Source organism: Pelophylax lessonae, assembly GCF_965119305.1.
Source record: "Pelophylax lessonae genome assembly, chromosome: 1".
NCBI classification, from domain to species: domain Eukaryota; kingdom Metazoa; phylum Chordata; class Amphibia; order Anura; family Ranidae; genus Pelophylax; species Pelophylax lessonae.
The window spans coordinates 578,902,848-578,920,185 of NC_138768.1; positions in this window are offsets into that span (position 1 = coordinate 578,902,848).

Sequence of the window (17,338 nt, forward strand, 5' to 3'; positions counted from 1 at the left end):
TGTATGGGTGTATGCAAAAAATGTAAACATTTCTATTTTTGCGTATGCCTGTACGCTATACTTGTGTATACCTGAGATTAGCTGTTCACAGAAATTCATCTTTATAGGAGGCTGTAAGTTGCTTCTGCTTTTCTCAGGCAGGAAAGGGGGTTAGATGCCAGAATTTTCAATGTATGGGCTCAAACACCTGTTTGCAAGAATAAATAAAGGCAATAGAAGGCAGTCTGTGCTAACTCCTGATTGGCAGGAACTTTAGTTTTTAACAATTTTAAAATGAAGTGCAAGTTTGCTTTTTAAATATTATCCGTGGGATAAAGTATCTTACGTTAGTACCTTTTTTTAATTTTTTTTATTTTCCACCCACTGTTTATCTCCTGAAAAATTCACAGGACTATCCCCCGCTAATCTTGAACATTTTCTATGTTTACTTCAAACATATCTTTTTTTTTTTTTTTCATGATTAGAGAAATGTAACTAAAAATGAAGTTGTTATGAATTTAGTCACTAAGTATGCTTTGACTAACTATCCACCCACCACCTAAGCTGTAGATGTTGGAGTCCTTCACCTTCTTATTTCACACCAACTGAAAAAACAAAATGATTGTAACATAAGATTCATTCTTGGGCAAAAAACAATCTTATAATATGGAATCAATTCCATGGAATTGTACACAGTGGAGATGTCCTGACCTTTTAACAAAAAAAAAATCAAGATGTTATAGACAGTATTGCACAGCTTTAATTCTTTCTGAGCCCTGGCAATATGTAGGTTTCAGATACAAAAAGCAGTCAGTGCCAAGAAGCCTATATTCAAAGCTTAAAAAGAGTAAAAAGTTTGTCAGCAGGACAGAACATGAGGGGATATCTCTCTAGCAGATTCTAGATTGCAGTAAAAACACAGCAGGGGTTTTTATCTTTTCCCACGCTATCCAAAACTAATTTTAAAAAAGTTTTGAAATAGGCCCCAAGTGCAATTCATAAAGAGCTAATTTAGTGTTTGCCTTCTGCTTCCAAAAATCTTAATATATTACCAAATACGAAACTATGCAGATAACAAGTCGGAGATTGTTACTAAATGAAAGTATACAAAAAATAGGTATAGTCAGTGATTTGATAAGCCAATTAGCATTTTAATGAATTGAAAAACATCCTGCTATTCTTTTCATTTTGCTTAACAATAGACACAACAGCATCTATTTTCTCATAAAAGTTTACAGAGAACCTTGAACTTTTTCAATCTGTCCCTGCCCTCAATGATTTTACAATCTAATGTTCATTTCACTGTCATTTACACATACTAGGGCAGTGATGGTGAACTTGGCCCCCTAGATGTTTTGGAACTACACTTCCCGTGATGCTCACCTACACTGCAGAGTGCAAGAACATCATGAGAAATGTAGTTTCAAAACATCTGGGGTGCCAAGGTTCGCCATCACTGTAGTAGGGTCAGTTTTAGTTTGCCAATCACCATGCCAGCATACTTCCTGATTGTATAGGGGAACGGTTACAAACAAAAGAAGACCATACAAAACCTATACTGACCAGAACCAAGAAGACACAGTTTCTACGTTTTCCCCTTATGCTCATCATTAATTAAATGAATTAAAGCATTTTACCTAGGCCAGAAACATTGTAGCAGGAACTGATGGGGCTTTGCAATGTAATCCCATGTCAGAACAAGGGGTGTGCCGAAGGAGCCGCTGCCCTGGGTGCAGAATATATTGTAGGGATGGGGGCACAGCAAGTTCCTTCTACTATAAGGCTGAAAGGAGTAGTGACAGTCACATCACCACCACTTCTGTCAACCCAGCACTGGAAACTGCAAGGCAAGGAGAAGAGAACTGGGAGGAGGCGCAGGCTGTGCTCTTCTCTCCCTCTCCTCATAAATGCGCACACAATTAAAGTGGGGCACAATTTGGCATCTTTGTCCTGGGCACTGGATGATCTTGTCCCGGCACTGATTATACCCACTCTATAGAAATTTAGTGCTACTCTCTGGTGTTACCTTATTCTATCATGGATAAACCGTATACAATAAATAAAGTAAAAAAAAAAAAAAAAAGAGTAAATTTGTGAACCATAAACAAATAAAGTAAATAAATTCAATACAATTCAATAAGACTCCGTTCACACTGGGGCGACCTGTCAGACGACCTGGTCGCCTGACAGGTCGCCTGCCATAGAGTAGATGTGGACCCGTAATAGGAGCGACACAAGTCGCTCCGACTTAGAAAAAGGGTCCGGAGCTTCTTTGGGGTGACCTGGAGCGACCTGCATTGACTTCAATGATATGAAGTCCCTGCCGGCCGCTCCGAGGTCGCGGTGCGAGCTGCGCACCGCGACCTGTGAGGTCGCCCCGGCAAGTAGCGTCGCCCCAGTGAGAACGGGGTCGAAATGTGAATTATGGAGTTGCTGCTGTTGTAAAGGTTTTGAAGTGTCTGGGCACAAGATTCCTTTCCCAAATTTATATGAAATCCAGTACCAAGTGAAGGAGTTTTTACCGATACACTCGGAAGACATGAACTGTCCCACAGCTGCTCCAGCGCTCTCCACAAACTGCACCTCGCATACAATGATATTGTCCTCCAGCACCGACCCAAAGCCCATACACACCGCATCCCCCCGAGCCCAGACACTTCAAAAAGTGGAGGAGGAAAGAAGGAGAAGGGCCATCTGAACCAGGACATCCTGGGACAATATCCTAATGCTATTTTGACCCTAGGAGTCAGCAACCATCAATGAGTTTGGGGCACACAGGAGGGGAGCACAGTACTGTGGATCCAGCACTCCTAAAGGAGAACTTTGCACTTTGAATTGCACTTATTGTTCACTTATAAATTACATGGACCATTTGCTTTTGGACTTATAATAAATGCATGCACAGGACGGTTATGAAGTTTAGGGATTTTAGTGAGAAGGGCTGTGGTTTTCTGAAATTGATGAAATGTACGTTGCTTCAGACAGGTAGCTGGCAGATGCCTGTAATGGATTAGTGAAGGGCCACTAAGAGGTGTGTCAACCATTTTTACACATTTAGTAATGTATGTTTTAGTGTAGGTGAGGCTCCTTACAAATTTTACTTTCATACATCTGCAGCATAGAATCAAAACATCCTAACCAAGATTCCCAGCTGACAGGTGAATGTAAAAAAGTGGTGGGGAAGGTGGTGGTGTGGGCTCCCCCAAATTTTATACCAGGCCTGCTATAGATTTTGAAGGGGAAACTTATGGAAAAATAGCATTAAATATAGGGGGTAATGAACATTCACCCCCCCTCCTGAAACATATCAGGCCACATGCCTATAACATGGGTGGTATCTCACCAGGGGGGAGCACCCTGGCAAAGCACATTGCCCCATGTTGACGAGGACAATGGCCTGTTCCTCACAACCAATCCCCAGTGGTTGTGGTGGTCTGCCAGTGGGGCTTATTGGAATCTGTAAGCCCCCTATAACAATAAGGGGGCCCAGAGATACTGTCCCCCCATGTGAATGGCTACAGGGTACATATTGAACAGTGAAAAAAGCACACACACAATATTTAACAAGGATACTTTGTACCACATACTCATTCACATAGGGGAGAGGCTGTATCTAAGGCTCCTTTTATTGTTAAAGAGAGCTTCCAGATTCCAATAAGCCCCCTGCCCGCAGACCCCTACAAGCACCAGGCCAGGGTTGAGAGGAATAGGCCCTTGCCTCATCAACATGTCCTCCTTGACAAGATACCCCCCCCCCCTTTTTGTTGAGGGCAAGTGGCCTTGTATGGTTCAGGAGGGGAAGGCACATGGCTGTCGCCCCCTTTTCTGCATGCTCGGATAATGGTTTACTATATATTTTGGCAGGCACATTTTTTGTGCCCTCCCCTTAAAATCTCTGGCTGACAGATGAATGAGCTGGGCAGGGATAAGCCACTGCTTGTTAGGACAGCGGCAAGTGCGGGCAACTGCCCATTCATTTTTTTTTTTTTAATGAATTTATTTTTCTTGCATGCAATGTTTAACTGCAACAGGTCACATGACCAAAATATTGCATGTGATATGGCCTAGTAAAGCCCTCTGCCCCATGACCTGGCACATATTTTATTGCAAATGTTTTTCATATTTTTGTTTTCAAATGCATCTTTGAAAGTACCACATTTGTTCTTGCCATAATGTTCAGATGGACGTAAGTTCTTGGCCTACAGACTGAGAAACTGTATACGCGTAACTGGTTGTATCTGTTTTGTTAAAGTTGATGTAAACCCTAAGCTTGGGTTCACACTGGGGCGGCTTCAAAGTCACCCGACTCTGAAGCCGCCCCGTGCAGCGTGACTTTGGTAGGGCTTGCATACGACTTCTCTGATAGAAGTCAATGCAAATCGCCCCCAAAGTAGTGCAGGAGCCTTTTTCTAAGTTGGAGTGACTTGAGTTACTCCTATTAGAACGGTTCCATTGCACTGAATGGAGCGCAACTTGCTAAGTCGCCTGACAAGTTGCCCCAGTGTGAACCGGGACTAAGTCCCCATTCACATCAGGGCGATTTGACTTGCGATTTGACATGTCAAATTGCATACCAAATCGCAGCCTATTGCCGGCAACGCCACTGTCCCAAGCGGTGCCGCACCGATTTCCAAAAGTAGTTCCTGCACTACTTTTGGAGATTTTGGGGGCGATTTCAATAGAAATCTGTGCATGAACCCGCACAGATGTTATTCAAATTGCCCCAAACTCGCACTGAAATGCAGGTTTGAAATCGTGCAAGTTCAGCTGACCTTGCACAATTTCAAATCAGTGTGAACGTACCCTAAGTAGCACAACAATTTTCTTAACAATGTGCAGATGTAACAAAATTGAAAATACGTTTTGAAATTATACACATACTGTATATTAAGAGCCGGGTCACACTATTGCGATGCGGGAAGGCTGCGAATTCGCAGCCTTTTCCCGCATCGCACACGCACCCCCGGCAGTTCACACTGCCATATGCGATCCGCTGGGGGTGTCAATGTAATCTTAACGACACCCCCAGTTTGATCGCATATCGCAGTGCGATCGTGCAGTTCGCACAGGATGGGATCGCACAAGTGTGAACCGCTGTGCGATCCGATCCTGATGCGGCTGCAAAAATGCCTCCTGTGCGTGTTTGCACCGGGTGCGATGCGAATTTAGCCATACAAACTGTATGGCTAAACTCGCACCGCACAGCTGATCGCATGTAATGTCGGAGCAGTGCGCTCCGACATTACATGCGAACCCGGCACTCGCATCAGTGTGAACCGGGTCTTAAGCTTATATAATATTTAAGTGACTGTGTTTACTTGTTTTAATGTAATGAAAAATGACCAAGCTGATGTATGGGGAAGGCATTAATAATCTATAACAGAGGAGGATGTAAACAAGAACCAAAATAGATATAACAAAGTTATTTTCACACTTAGCTTGTGCCATTTCTATGTATAGATCAGAGGAATAGCTAAATATCTCTTTCTATTCCCAGAATGACATCTTCTGTCCGTGATGAGTTTCCAGCTTTTAGAAGAGAATGATAGCTATTGAATTTACATGGGTGATGAGGTAAGGGACTGGCTCAGCATTTCCAATCAGTAAAAAAATACAATGTTATTTTTTCCATAGGTCAAAATGACACAGTCCAGGAAAAAATACTCAAAAGTGGAAACACTGTGCCTCACAGATTTGGAAAGGGAATGATATCACTTTACTCCTGTCCTGATCAAATATCTAGCTTATGGATTTTGCTCCAAGGGGAAACCAGACTCCTATGATAGCTACTAACTTGCTTTTTAATGCTAACTAGTTTCTTTGTTCTGGTTATATTTCATATGACATGCGTGTTTAAATTTAAATTTCCCGATCGTAAAACCACTGTGATTGGCTGTCACAATGTTAACACATATATCCCTAACACACCATGGATCTTCAAGTAAACATCCAAACATTTATTAGTGTGATCACATCAACAGCAGTAAAGAGCAATTTTTCAGGGCCATGCAGGACCTCTTCGTCAGGCACGTTGTAGTGGCTGTCACAGTGGTAACATGATTAGGTGCCCATTGTGTCAGCTTTCAATCATGACTAGAGACCAAGAACTGTCTGTGACAGCTCAGTCAATGTGCTGGGAGCGCTCAGTTAGAGTGCTCTCAGCACAAACACCTCAGCTGTCCATGGACGCATATGTGCGGCATGTAAACTTCATATCCCTCATGTAGGCAACAAAAGGTTAAAAGAATGGTGGAGTTATTTGCAGTCACAACCAGTTACGCTATATGACCAAACATTTGTGGAAGCCCATCATACCTATATGAGCTTGTTGGACATCCTTTTTCAAAACCATAGGCACTAATGTAGATTTACCCTGCCACGCTCCTTTGCCCTTTGTGACTATAACAGCTGCCACACTTTTCACAAGATTGTGAAGTGTGTCTGTGGGAATTTGTAACCTGTTTAGCCAAAAGAGGAATTTCAAGGATACGGTGACCGAGTATAAAATTGGCATTACAATTTTTCCCACAGATCTTTAGTAAGGTTGAGATTAAGTCTCTGAGCACGCCACTCAAGTTCCTCCACACTAGTCTCATCAACCCATGTCCTTATGGATCTGGCTTTGTCTATAGGGGTACCGTCATGCTGAAACAGAAGACACAAGGGAAGTTGGAGAGAGTGTGTGAGAATTTGTGCTGAGCCATGCTGTTCCAGACCTGACCAGGTTGAGTGTACAGGATAGCTGGGGAAGCTGAGAAGGAGACTGTTAAGCCAAACACTCTGTGTGGAGAGAGATTTTAGCTGCAAGAGTGCGAGAGCCGCATCCACCCCAGCCGCATCTTCAGTGAAAGGGGGCTCCCCACCGCAGGGCGACCTGTCGCTTAGCTGAATTGTCACTTTAGGACTGGGTGAAAGGGTGGGTCACTGACCCACCCATAATTGCTACCAGTTACAATTATTCCTTGTTGCCAGCCAGACTTGCCAAGACTACAACATTCTTCAATGCTGGTCTGTATTAGAGACAAATATACCCTTGCCCTTTACTACTGCGAGCTGCCAATTGTAGGCACTGCCTGCAGGTTGCTAAACTGAGTCAACCCCTTGCTCCCTGCCAGGCAGAATTTGTTCCTGTAGCTGCATTTACTTCGGCCCAGACCATTTAAAGAGGGTGCTTTTGCTGCTCAAAGTGTTACTAAAACCACAACCGTAAAATCAGTGTGTATATGCATTAAAGCATGCTTGTTATACTCCCTCTCATGATAAAACAAAACATTAGGAGTCAGGCTGCACATGCTCAGTTTGATGTGTATTGTTAGTGAGTTTTCTTTTTCTTTCTTAGTAGAGTGCATGTAATCAGCACAGGGCCATTCAGCACAGTCCAGACAGAGGATCAGAAGAGAATGAAAACTCCTCCTACAAGCTTTAAGCAGAGACTGATACAAGTCACAAGATGGCTATATACTGCTGATGAGAAAAGGTATTTAGCAGATTATATTTACTAAAATAATTGCCTTTCCATGTTCAGTGTACTGAGAGAGACAAGATATAGTGAATGCAGGTTCTAGGTTTAGTAACACTTTAAGCTCACACTAGCCTTTTAAAGTGAACCAAATTCACAATTCCACTATCTTAAAGCGGAGTTCCACCCTAAAAATTAACTTTGGAGTTTCCAATAGAAAGAAAAATCCTGAAAAAGAATTGGATAATTACATATTGTTTTCACTTACCTTGTTTTTAAAGAAAATATACTTACCTTCCTTCCTCTTCCTCCCTCTGCGGCCGCGGCCCGCGCCGTCGCTTCCTGCTTGCATTGACTCCTGGGAGACGAGCCTCATCGATCCCAGGAGTCAATGCGCCTGCACCGGCCCTGCTCGTCACTTCCGGTTCAGGCGCGTCATTCCCTGCTGAACAGCTTCTGGGCATGCCCAGAAGCTGTGCTGAGATGACGCGCCTGCATCGGAAGCGACTAGCAGGGCCGATGCAGGGCATTCTGGGACTCTGACATTACCGAAGAGGACGCTCCGGCTTCAGCTGTCCACACCTGAGATGGCAGCGCTGGACAAGATATTTTCAAGGTAAATATTTCTTCTAAAAGGTAAGTGAAACAGGGGACAGTTTAGAGGCTATTGTTGCTTAAATGCACTTGCCCTGACTGTCCCAGAGGTATTTTTAGTTAGAAAAAAATTTACAGGGTGGAACTCCGCTTTAAAGTGACTCTTGCCAACATGTTTATATGTTAAAGGGAACTGTGTCAACGTCTTCATCTCTTAAAGTGACCTACTGTATGCCAATAACTGTCTTTTAAAGGAATCTTTCCTATTAACGCCACATCCTAAAGGGTAACTCCACTTTTGTGGGGAAAATAATAGCAAATAAAGAAAATGTTTCGTATACAATTGCAACACAAATCATATTGTAATTGAATGTTATTTAAAATGACTTTTCCTTTTCAATCTGCAGCCGCTGTAATTTTCTGAAAATGCAATGCAATATGGCTACCTGGAGTTGTTCTGTACACAGCAAGTGTACTGACCACACCCCAGAAACATAATTTCCTGCTTGTGTGATTTGGCTTACCAATTTTCCCAGAAGTCTGCCTAAGATACAAGTCAGATTTCAGGCATCCCCTGCAACAAAAATATCATTTTTGGTGAGATACTTCCAATAGGAACACGTCTAAAGGGATGCAGGCCCAGCAGATTTCCTCATTAGTGTTCTGCAGCTGCACAGCTGATTGATATTTATGAAACCACTCCCATTAGACCCACTTGACACAGAGGAACAAACAGGGATTTCTTCAGAATAACGAAAGGTAGGAAGCTGCAACAAAGGTTGTTATAATCCTTGCAATCTACATAGATCACCCAGGGGGATGTTTTTTTTTTTCTCAACTAAAGTGAAGTTACACTTTAAAGGGACAGCACGGACCCCAACTAAGCTCAATCTTTATACTGTTTTTATACCCTGGGTCTATTCTTTTAGTAATACTGGTGTGCAGGAGATCTAACAGATTTTTAGGCTTAAAGCTAGCCTCTACTGACTGAGGGCCTACAAGTGAGCTAGCCTGTTGTTTCCTTGCTATTCTCATACATCTCACTTGGGTAATATTCTCCTAGTCAGAGGGCTATTGTTTATGATCTTTGTCCTGCATAGGTGGCCACACTTTAAAGGGTATTTGACTGTACTTTATTGTTACTATGTTGATTCAGTGTGTTTAATGGCTAACATTTAAATTGTTGCACTGCCTTACCATTATATTTCTACCAATACAACCTGTTTATTTTATCACAACTGATGTGTATCCTTCTTGAGTGACTGCAGGGAGACTCACTAGCCAAGGTATTCTGGTGGTGTCAGCAGGGGTGGGGCTCCACTTAGGGCCAAAGAAGAGCAGAGGACCCAAATCAATCAGAGACTCCTTCGGGGGTAGCACTAAATCTATATATACAGGGACCCCTTCTCTACAATAATACAGTAATTGCTGAAGCTGTAAAGTGCAGGGAAATATCTGCATTAGTCTTTAAAAATAAAGTTAGTAATGGGCCACTAGGAATGTGGAAACTTGAAGGTGAGACACAGTGTTGCCTGAAAGAAAGTTTTGGCATTTGGCCATATCTGAAGGCTTTCCAAAGCTGCCTTTACACTAGTAGCATTGGTCGGGTATTGTCGTGCACCAGGAGGAACCCAGGACCCACTACACCAGCATAGGGTCTGACAATGGGTCAAAGGATTTCATCCGGATACCTAATGGCAGTCAGGGTGTCATTGTCTAGCCTGTAGAGGACTGTGTGTCCCTCCATGTATATGCCTCCCCAGACCATCACTGACCCACCACCAAACTGGTCCTGCTGAACGATGTTACAAGCAGCATAATGTTCTCCACAGCTTCTCCAGACCCTTTCACATCTGTCACATGTGCTCAGGGTGAACCTGCTTTCATCTGTGAAAAGCACAGGGCACCAGTGGTGGAGCTTCCAATTCTGGTGTTCAGTGGCAAATGCTAATCAAGCTCCACGGTGCCCGGCAGTGAGCACAGGGACCACTAAAGGATGTCGGGCCCTAAGGCCACCCTCATGAAGTCTGTTTCTGATTGGCCTGCTGGAGGTCATGCTGGAGGTCATGCTGGAGGTCATTTTGTAGGTCTCTGGCAGTGCTCATCCTGTTCCTCCTTGCAAAAAGAAGCAGATGTTGGTCCTGCTGATGGCTTAAGAACCTTCTACGGCCCTGTCCAGCTCTCCTAGAGTAACTGCCTGTCTCCTGGAATCTCCTCCATGCTCTTGAAACTGTGCTGGGAGACACAGCAATCCTCCTGGCAATGGTACGTATTGATGTGCCTGGAGGAGTTGGACTGCCTGTGCAACCTCTTTTGAGTCCCAGTATCGCCCCATGCTAAAAGTAGTGACACTGACCGAGGCCAAATGCAAAACTAGTGAAAAACAGTCAGAAAAAATGAGTAGGAAAAGAATTTCAGTGGCCTCCACCTGTAAAACCATTTCTGTTTTTGGGGCCATCTCATTGTTGCCTATCTAGCTCACCTGTTGGTAATTTCATTAACACCAGAGCAGCTGAAACTGATTAACAACCCCCGCTGCTACTTAACTGACAAGTTCAATATCCTAGGAAGTTAATTGACCTGATGCTTAAGGCCCCTTTAACACAGGCTTTCCGATCAGGTCTGCCTGTCAGTTTTTCAGGCGAACCTGATCGGATGCTCCATGCACCCCTATGGAGCGGCGGATGTCAGCGGTGTGATCCGATCTGATCCTGTCTGTGAAATCCAGATGGATGAAAACCCTATTTTCCATCTGTATGGAGGATCGGATAGGATAGGATCAGATGAAAAGGGGCCGCCGGTCCGTTTTCATCTGATCTTCCATTGAGGAGAGCGGGGATCTGACAGGTCTGTCTCTGCAAAGTAAGTGGAGACGGACCTGTCCACCGCCTGCTCAGCGGGGATCGGCGGATCGATCCCCGCTGAGCAAAACGGAATCTGCCAGGCGGAAAGCCCCTGTGAAAGGGGCATTGCTCTAATTAAAAAGTGTTCCTTTCATTTTTTTTGAGCAGTGTATATAATGATTCACATCATACACTACAGCATTGCTTCACATAGGCTTTGTATTATAGAAAACATCAGCATCTGCTCCTGGAATTGTTAGCTGAACTGACATACCCTATACAGTGATCTAATAAATACATATGCATAATACTGGGTTATTCGTCCCCTTTGGTGTTACATGTGTAGTAGGTCGGAGTGACGCATTTCTGTGTTTTTAACGTAGCTGAGAACCGTAGGAGGATTTAGTTTACTTACATTCAATGGCTTGTTTATGTTTTAAATAGTCTGTTAAATTCTTAAAAACAACTCTGGTGTAATGACAGGGTCAGAGGAACACAGCTATGACACAACTGAGCTGGTGACACTACTGAAGCGAATCGTGTCTATCTTGTAGAGAACGCCAGTGAAGTCAAAGGCCAAAGATAAATTCAGATCATTATGATTTACAAACCACAGTTAGCTATTACTAAAATAATGAGCTAATGATGTAAAAATTGTGCCAAATGTTATATGGGATTTTTAAACATAGCATTAAAAATCTGTATGTTTAGTGCATTTTTTTTTTTGCTGAAAAATACTTATTTAGGTCTCATTTACGTGGTGGGAGAGAGATGTACACAGCGAGGAATCAGCGTACTTGTGCGGGTGGGGTTCACAGCTGCTTGTGTACACCTGGGGCATCTGTTACTCCGTCATTGATTTGTATAGGCTGTTGGCCACGCCTGAACACAAGTGTCAATCCTTGCCACACAAATTTGATGTTTCCTGGCGGTGTATAGCTCTCTGCAGCCATGTGAATGAGGACTTATTGGCTGTGAATGAGGCTAAAGGTATGAGCCAATGAGTTACCCTTATGAAAGAATCTGTATATTCAGTTGTAAGGAAACCAAAAATTGGCCTTTAGGAGACAACAAGAAAATGCAGTTAACAGGGCAGCAAATGCCTGTTCATTAGGAAGTGGTTTAACATCATACAGTGTATTGCCAGCTTTAATGAGTGCCACTCAGTTCAGCCCTTCTGCTACACAGTCTGAATCTGCATTTGCCACGTATAATATTAAAGTGGATCTTTCACCTGGAAGTGAACTTTGCTTTATTGGCAGCTCCTATCCTCCCATACAAAGTCTCTAAATCAATATATTGAAAAAAATGACTTATACGTATGTAGCACTCTGCTAGTTTGATAGTTTTTAGGTATAACTAGTTGGCTCTTCTGTACACAGAGGATACCTGTGTTTAGGAGGCTGTGCAGTGCTTCACAGGCTGTGGCTCTGCTACCTCCCCTTGTCTTTCAGTACTCTCTGGATGTTTCCAGAGCATAGGGGGGACAGAGACTGCAGCCTGAATATTTATGGAGTTTTTTTTTCCCATCAAAAAAAGTTTATTTGAATGCAAGAAAAAAAGAAGGGGTTTACAAACTTTGCTCCAAGGAGCGCATGAAAATACAATAGAAACATTTTGAATAATAACATTGACACGTTGTACAATGACGAGGCAGGTAGAGGTGTCCAGAGCATGGGACACAGATTGTGGCCATGTGGGCCACAATCAAAGAGAAGGTGACAGTGCATATACAGAGGAACGGAGCAGCCCAACCCGCCCACTGGGTCGATCACAGTCGGGCTCTCCAACACGTCAATACCGGGAGGGTGTGGGAAAAAGAAAAGAATAGAGAGAGATTTATGGAGTTTTTACCAATCCTTGAGGAGGTGGGGAATATATTCTGGAGTCTGGGAGCAGAGTCCAGGGTCCAGCTGTCTATAGGTGACCCCTTTGCTGGGGGCTCTTCCCCTGGGCAGAGAAGAGAGAGAGAGAAGGAGGAAGAGAACTCCAGGAACTCAATCAGCCTAGGTCTCAGCTAGGCTTAAATGTAGACTCCTAGCCAAGCCAGAAGCCATCTGTCCAACAAAAGGCCAAGGCAGCAGCCACTCTGGATCCTGGGAGCTTCTTAAATGGAGTGACTGGGAACAAATCAGCCATCACCCGCTAAGGAAAAGAGAAGACAGTAAAGTGCAATACCTCACATGTCTGGGACCAAGTGTAGCTCAAGTGCAGTGCAAGACAGCCAGGAGCATGCTAATTCTCTAACCTTAGGACTAGAGCAGCCAGATGTCGTGCCATACCGACAGGTGCTGTGTCTTTACCACAACTGTTTGGAACTGTTTTTTTTTCCTTTTTGTTCCTGCACTACTACTCCCACAGCTGTGCAGTCCAGTTTGCATTTTAGATTAGAGTAGACAAAGACTTAGCAGGTCCTTAACTTCTTTTTTTAAGGTTCTACAGTTTTCTTCAGTTCTGGGTATCCCAAGAACCTCCCAACCCCCATCCAAGTTCATCATTCCTAAAATAAATCAATAGCAAATTATAGGAAGGCGCCTGGCTCTTTTTAAAGATATATCTGAACCTGCTGCCCTTTTGATTGTGAAAACAATATAAAATATGGGACGTAGATGAAAAAGGCGCTGGTGATCTTTTATATTTACTGGAATAAAACTTGTTCAGGGTAGCACGTGTATTAAATATGTATTAAAAGTGCTTATTAGTGAATAAATTATTATAATTAAAGGTAATAGATATATTTTTAAAGTGCACAACTCAAAATTAAAAAATATTTCTGTTGCTTATTGGTAAATAAATATATAAATAGTTATATATAAATAAATAAATAAATAAATATATTGTACATGCAACAAGCAAATCAATTATATAAATATATAATATTCCGTGCAGCAAGCAAATAAAAGTGCTTAATAGTGCGTGCATAAAAAACTCATCAAATATAAGCAGATATATTCGTGCTCTCCAGTGAAAAATAATTATGTAGCAAGTGTCTCTGCAATTCATGCAAGAAATATGCTCCTTAAAGTGCTTCAGGTGGTGGGGTGTGACACACGTGGCCTCTTACCAGCTTCCAATGAGTCACAATGACTCCCAACGCCTGTGATCCCTTTAATTGGGTGGATCAGACCTCTCCTCGATATCTTTTGGGATGGATATCTGCTCCTACATTAGGCATGTATGGACCATATAGTCCGCATAAAGATAAACAAAAAAAAGCCTCCAATAGTGAAACCACAATGCATTTCGCATCTGGAGCCGCCTGATGACGCACAGATGCGAAATGCATTGTGGTTACTGACAAACCCGGAAGCAAAACACACAGGCATTCGTAGCAGAGGCAGGGACGCTCGCCGACCGCCGCACACATCACAGTGAGAGGAAAACTAAGAGGAAGCTGCAGATCCTCGGATACGATTCCCCACTACTGAAAGATTTTGTGTACTGCCGAATTGCCCAGTGCCAGGAGGGCACAACTAATAGTAAGGGACCAACTGTATACCTTTTTATTAATTTTCAAATAAAGCATACAATATTTCACTATTGGAGGCTTTTTTTTGTTTATCTTTATGCGGACTATATGGTCCATACATGCCTAATGTAGGAGCAGATATCCATCCCAAAAGATATCGAGGAGAGGTCTGATCCACCCAATTAAAGGGATCACAGGCGTTGGGAGTCATTGTGACTCATTGGAAGCTGGTAAGAGGCCACGTGTGTCACACCCCACCACCTGAAGCACTTTAAGGAGCATATTTCTTGCATGAATTGCAGAGACACTTGCTACATATTTTTCACTGGAGAGCACGAATATATCTGCTTATATTTGATGAGTTTTTTATGCACGCACTATTAAGCACTTTTATTTGCTTGCTGCACGGAATATTATATATTTATATAATTGATTTGCTTGTTGCATGTACAATATATTTATTTATTTATTTATTTATATATAACTATTTATATATTTATTTACCAATAAGCAACAGAAATATTTTTTAATTTTGAGTTGTGCACTTTAAAAATATATCTATTACCTTTAATTATAATAATTTATTCACTAATAAGCACTTTTAATACATATTTAATACACGTGCTACCCTGAACAAGTTTTATTCCAGTAAATATAAAAGATCACCAGCGCCTTTTTCATCTACGTCCCATATTCCTAAAATAAACACCAAAAAAATCCAACACCCTTAGACTGTTTATTGAGCCATCTGAAAGTGTGTATACCGTTTCCCTGGCTGTGGGTGCTGTGAGGGGGAAATAGGCCTGAAATCCAGCGGCTCCTTTGGGGGTAGTGCTACAAATATATCAAAATTCCTACTGCAGACTCTGGCTTCTGGCCATTCAGCCCAGCCTGGCACTGGTGACTTCACAAAGCCTTCCTGCAGCCTTTGTGGAAACCCCCATCACTGGACCCCAGAGATAATCTTTTCAGAACAGAATCCAAATTTTGCAAAAAATTCTCATCATGATTTGCTTTGATTTGTGTTGGCTTAAGTTGGGCTTTGTTTCCCAAATAAAAAAAATAAGTACAGTATGAAGGGTAGGAAATGTACAACATTTTACTGGAGGTTTATTTTTTGATAGTGATGTCCCTTTGCTTCCTGTAAAAGATGAACAATGGCACAAATCTTAAAGCCAACATTTCCTATTGCTAAATTTTCCAAAGTTGATCCAGAATGTTGTCAATACAAGATATTAATAGCTACAGTATAGCTTAACTTCCATTAATATCTGTAAAGTTATATAAGCTGTCAGACGGCTAGTGGTAAAGGAAATCCTGCCTTGTGCTAATCATTTGCTGTAATCATTTGTGTGCAATCTGTGGCAGATTATTGGTTGCGCAAGAAGCCTCATGAATGAATGCTGTTGTAAAGTGATTTCATTGCCATAAAAAACAGATGTCTTTCAAGTGTCTTCATCTATTTGAAAATATAAAGGATGTATTTATTTGCGGACGGTTGCAAGGATTTTCAGATTCTCCTTTTATGCAACAGGCCTGATAAGTCTAAACCAAAGTTCCTCAAGTGAAAATTCCAAGAGACCATTGGGTTCTGTTAAAGGTCCCCAGGGGACAGGTCTCCACCACCTCCATCACTTTGGCGGATTCTTATTCCCCCCCCCCCCCCCAACAGTGGCTACAGTGACCCATTGCAAGCTACTGCTGGAGTGGATAATCACCTGCCAATCAATGCCTTGAACTGCATTCAGCATGGCTACTTGATGCTAAATTATTGCTTCCCAACAACTGGAGCAGAAGAGTTTGTTTCAACGAAATAAATGCAGGCAGCAGAATTTTATAAAGAAGCAGCATTTCAGAGCGCTGGATTCCATGTGCTAGTTGAATGTCCCATTGGGGCGCATCTTCTAGTTTAGAGTGCTTTGTTAGACTGCTCCCTTGTGCATGGGGACCACTATATGGTGCTTGGAGCAATGTATTAGGTATGTAGAACCGTGAGCGCCACAAAAATGCTAAAGATTAAGTTAGTCCTGTAACGGAACCACGACCCACACTGTGTTTGTGGGCTTCCATCAGTATACAGCTTCCTCCAGTCTTGAACATAGGTATCAGATATTCCAGCCGACAACTTAGCTTGTACAAGTTCTGGAACCTACTACTTTATTGAACAGTCTCACACAATTTATACACACATGAGGACATCCCCCCCCCCCCCCCTGATCAAATTACCGTATATTTTGCTCCATAAGACGCACTTTTTTCCCCCAAAAAATGCTACTTCCTGTATAGGGTCCGGCTCACAGGCACAGTGATATCATATGCACTCCGCCTGACACAGAAGGAGTCATACACAGGAAGCTTTTCTCTATAGTGCAGCTACATGCTTCCTCCCGGGCTCAGCCACATACAGTGCCTACAAGCAAATCTCCACAAGTACCCACTATTATTATACTGTGTGTGTATGTATGTATGTATGTATATATATATATATATACATATACAGTGGTGATCGAAAGTTTGGGCACCCCAGGTAAAAATTTGTATTAATGTGCATAAAGAAGCCAAGGAAAGATGGAAAAATCTCCAAAAGGCATCAAATTACAGATTAGACATTCTTATAACATGTCAACAAAAGTTAGATTTTATTTCCATCATTGACACTTTCAAAATTACAGAAAACAAAAAAATGGCGTCTGCAAAAGTTTGGGCACTCTGCAGAATTTATAGCATGCACTGCCCCCTTTGCAAGGCTGAGACCTGCCAGTGTCATGGATTGTTCTCAATCATCGTCTGGGAAGACCAGGTGATGTCAATCTCAAAGATTTTAAATGCCCACACTCATCTGACCCTGCCCCAACAATCAGCACCATGGGATCTTCTAAGCAGTTGTCTAGAAAACTGAAACTGAAAATAGTTGACACTCACAAAGCTGGAGAAGGCTATAAGAAGATAGCAAAGCGTTTTCAGATGTCAATATCCTCTGTTTGGAATGCAATT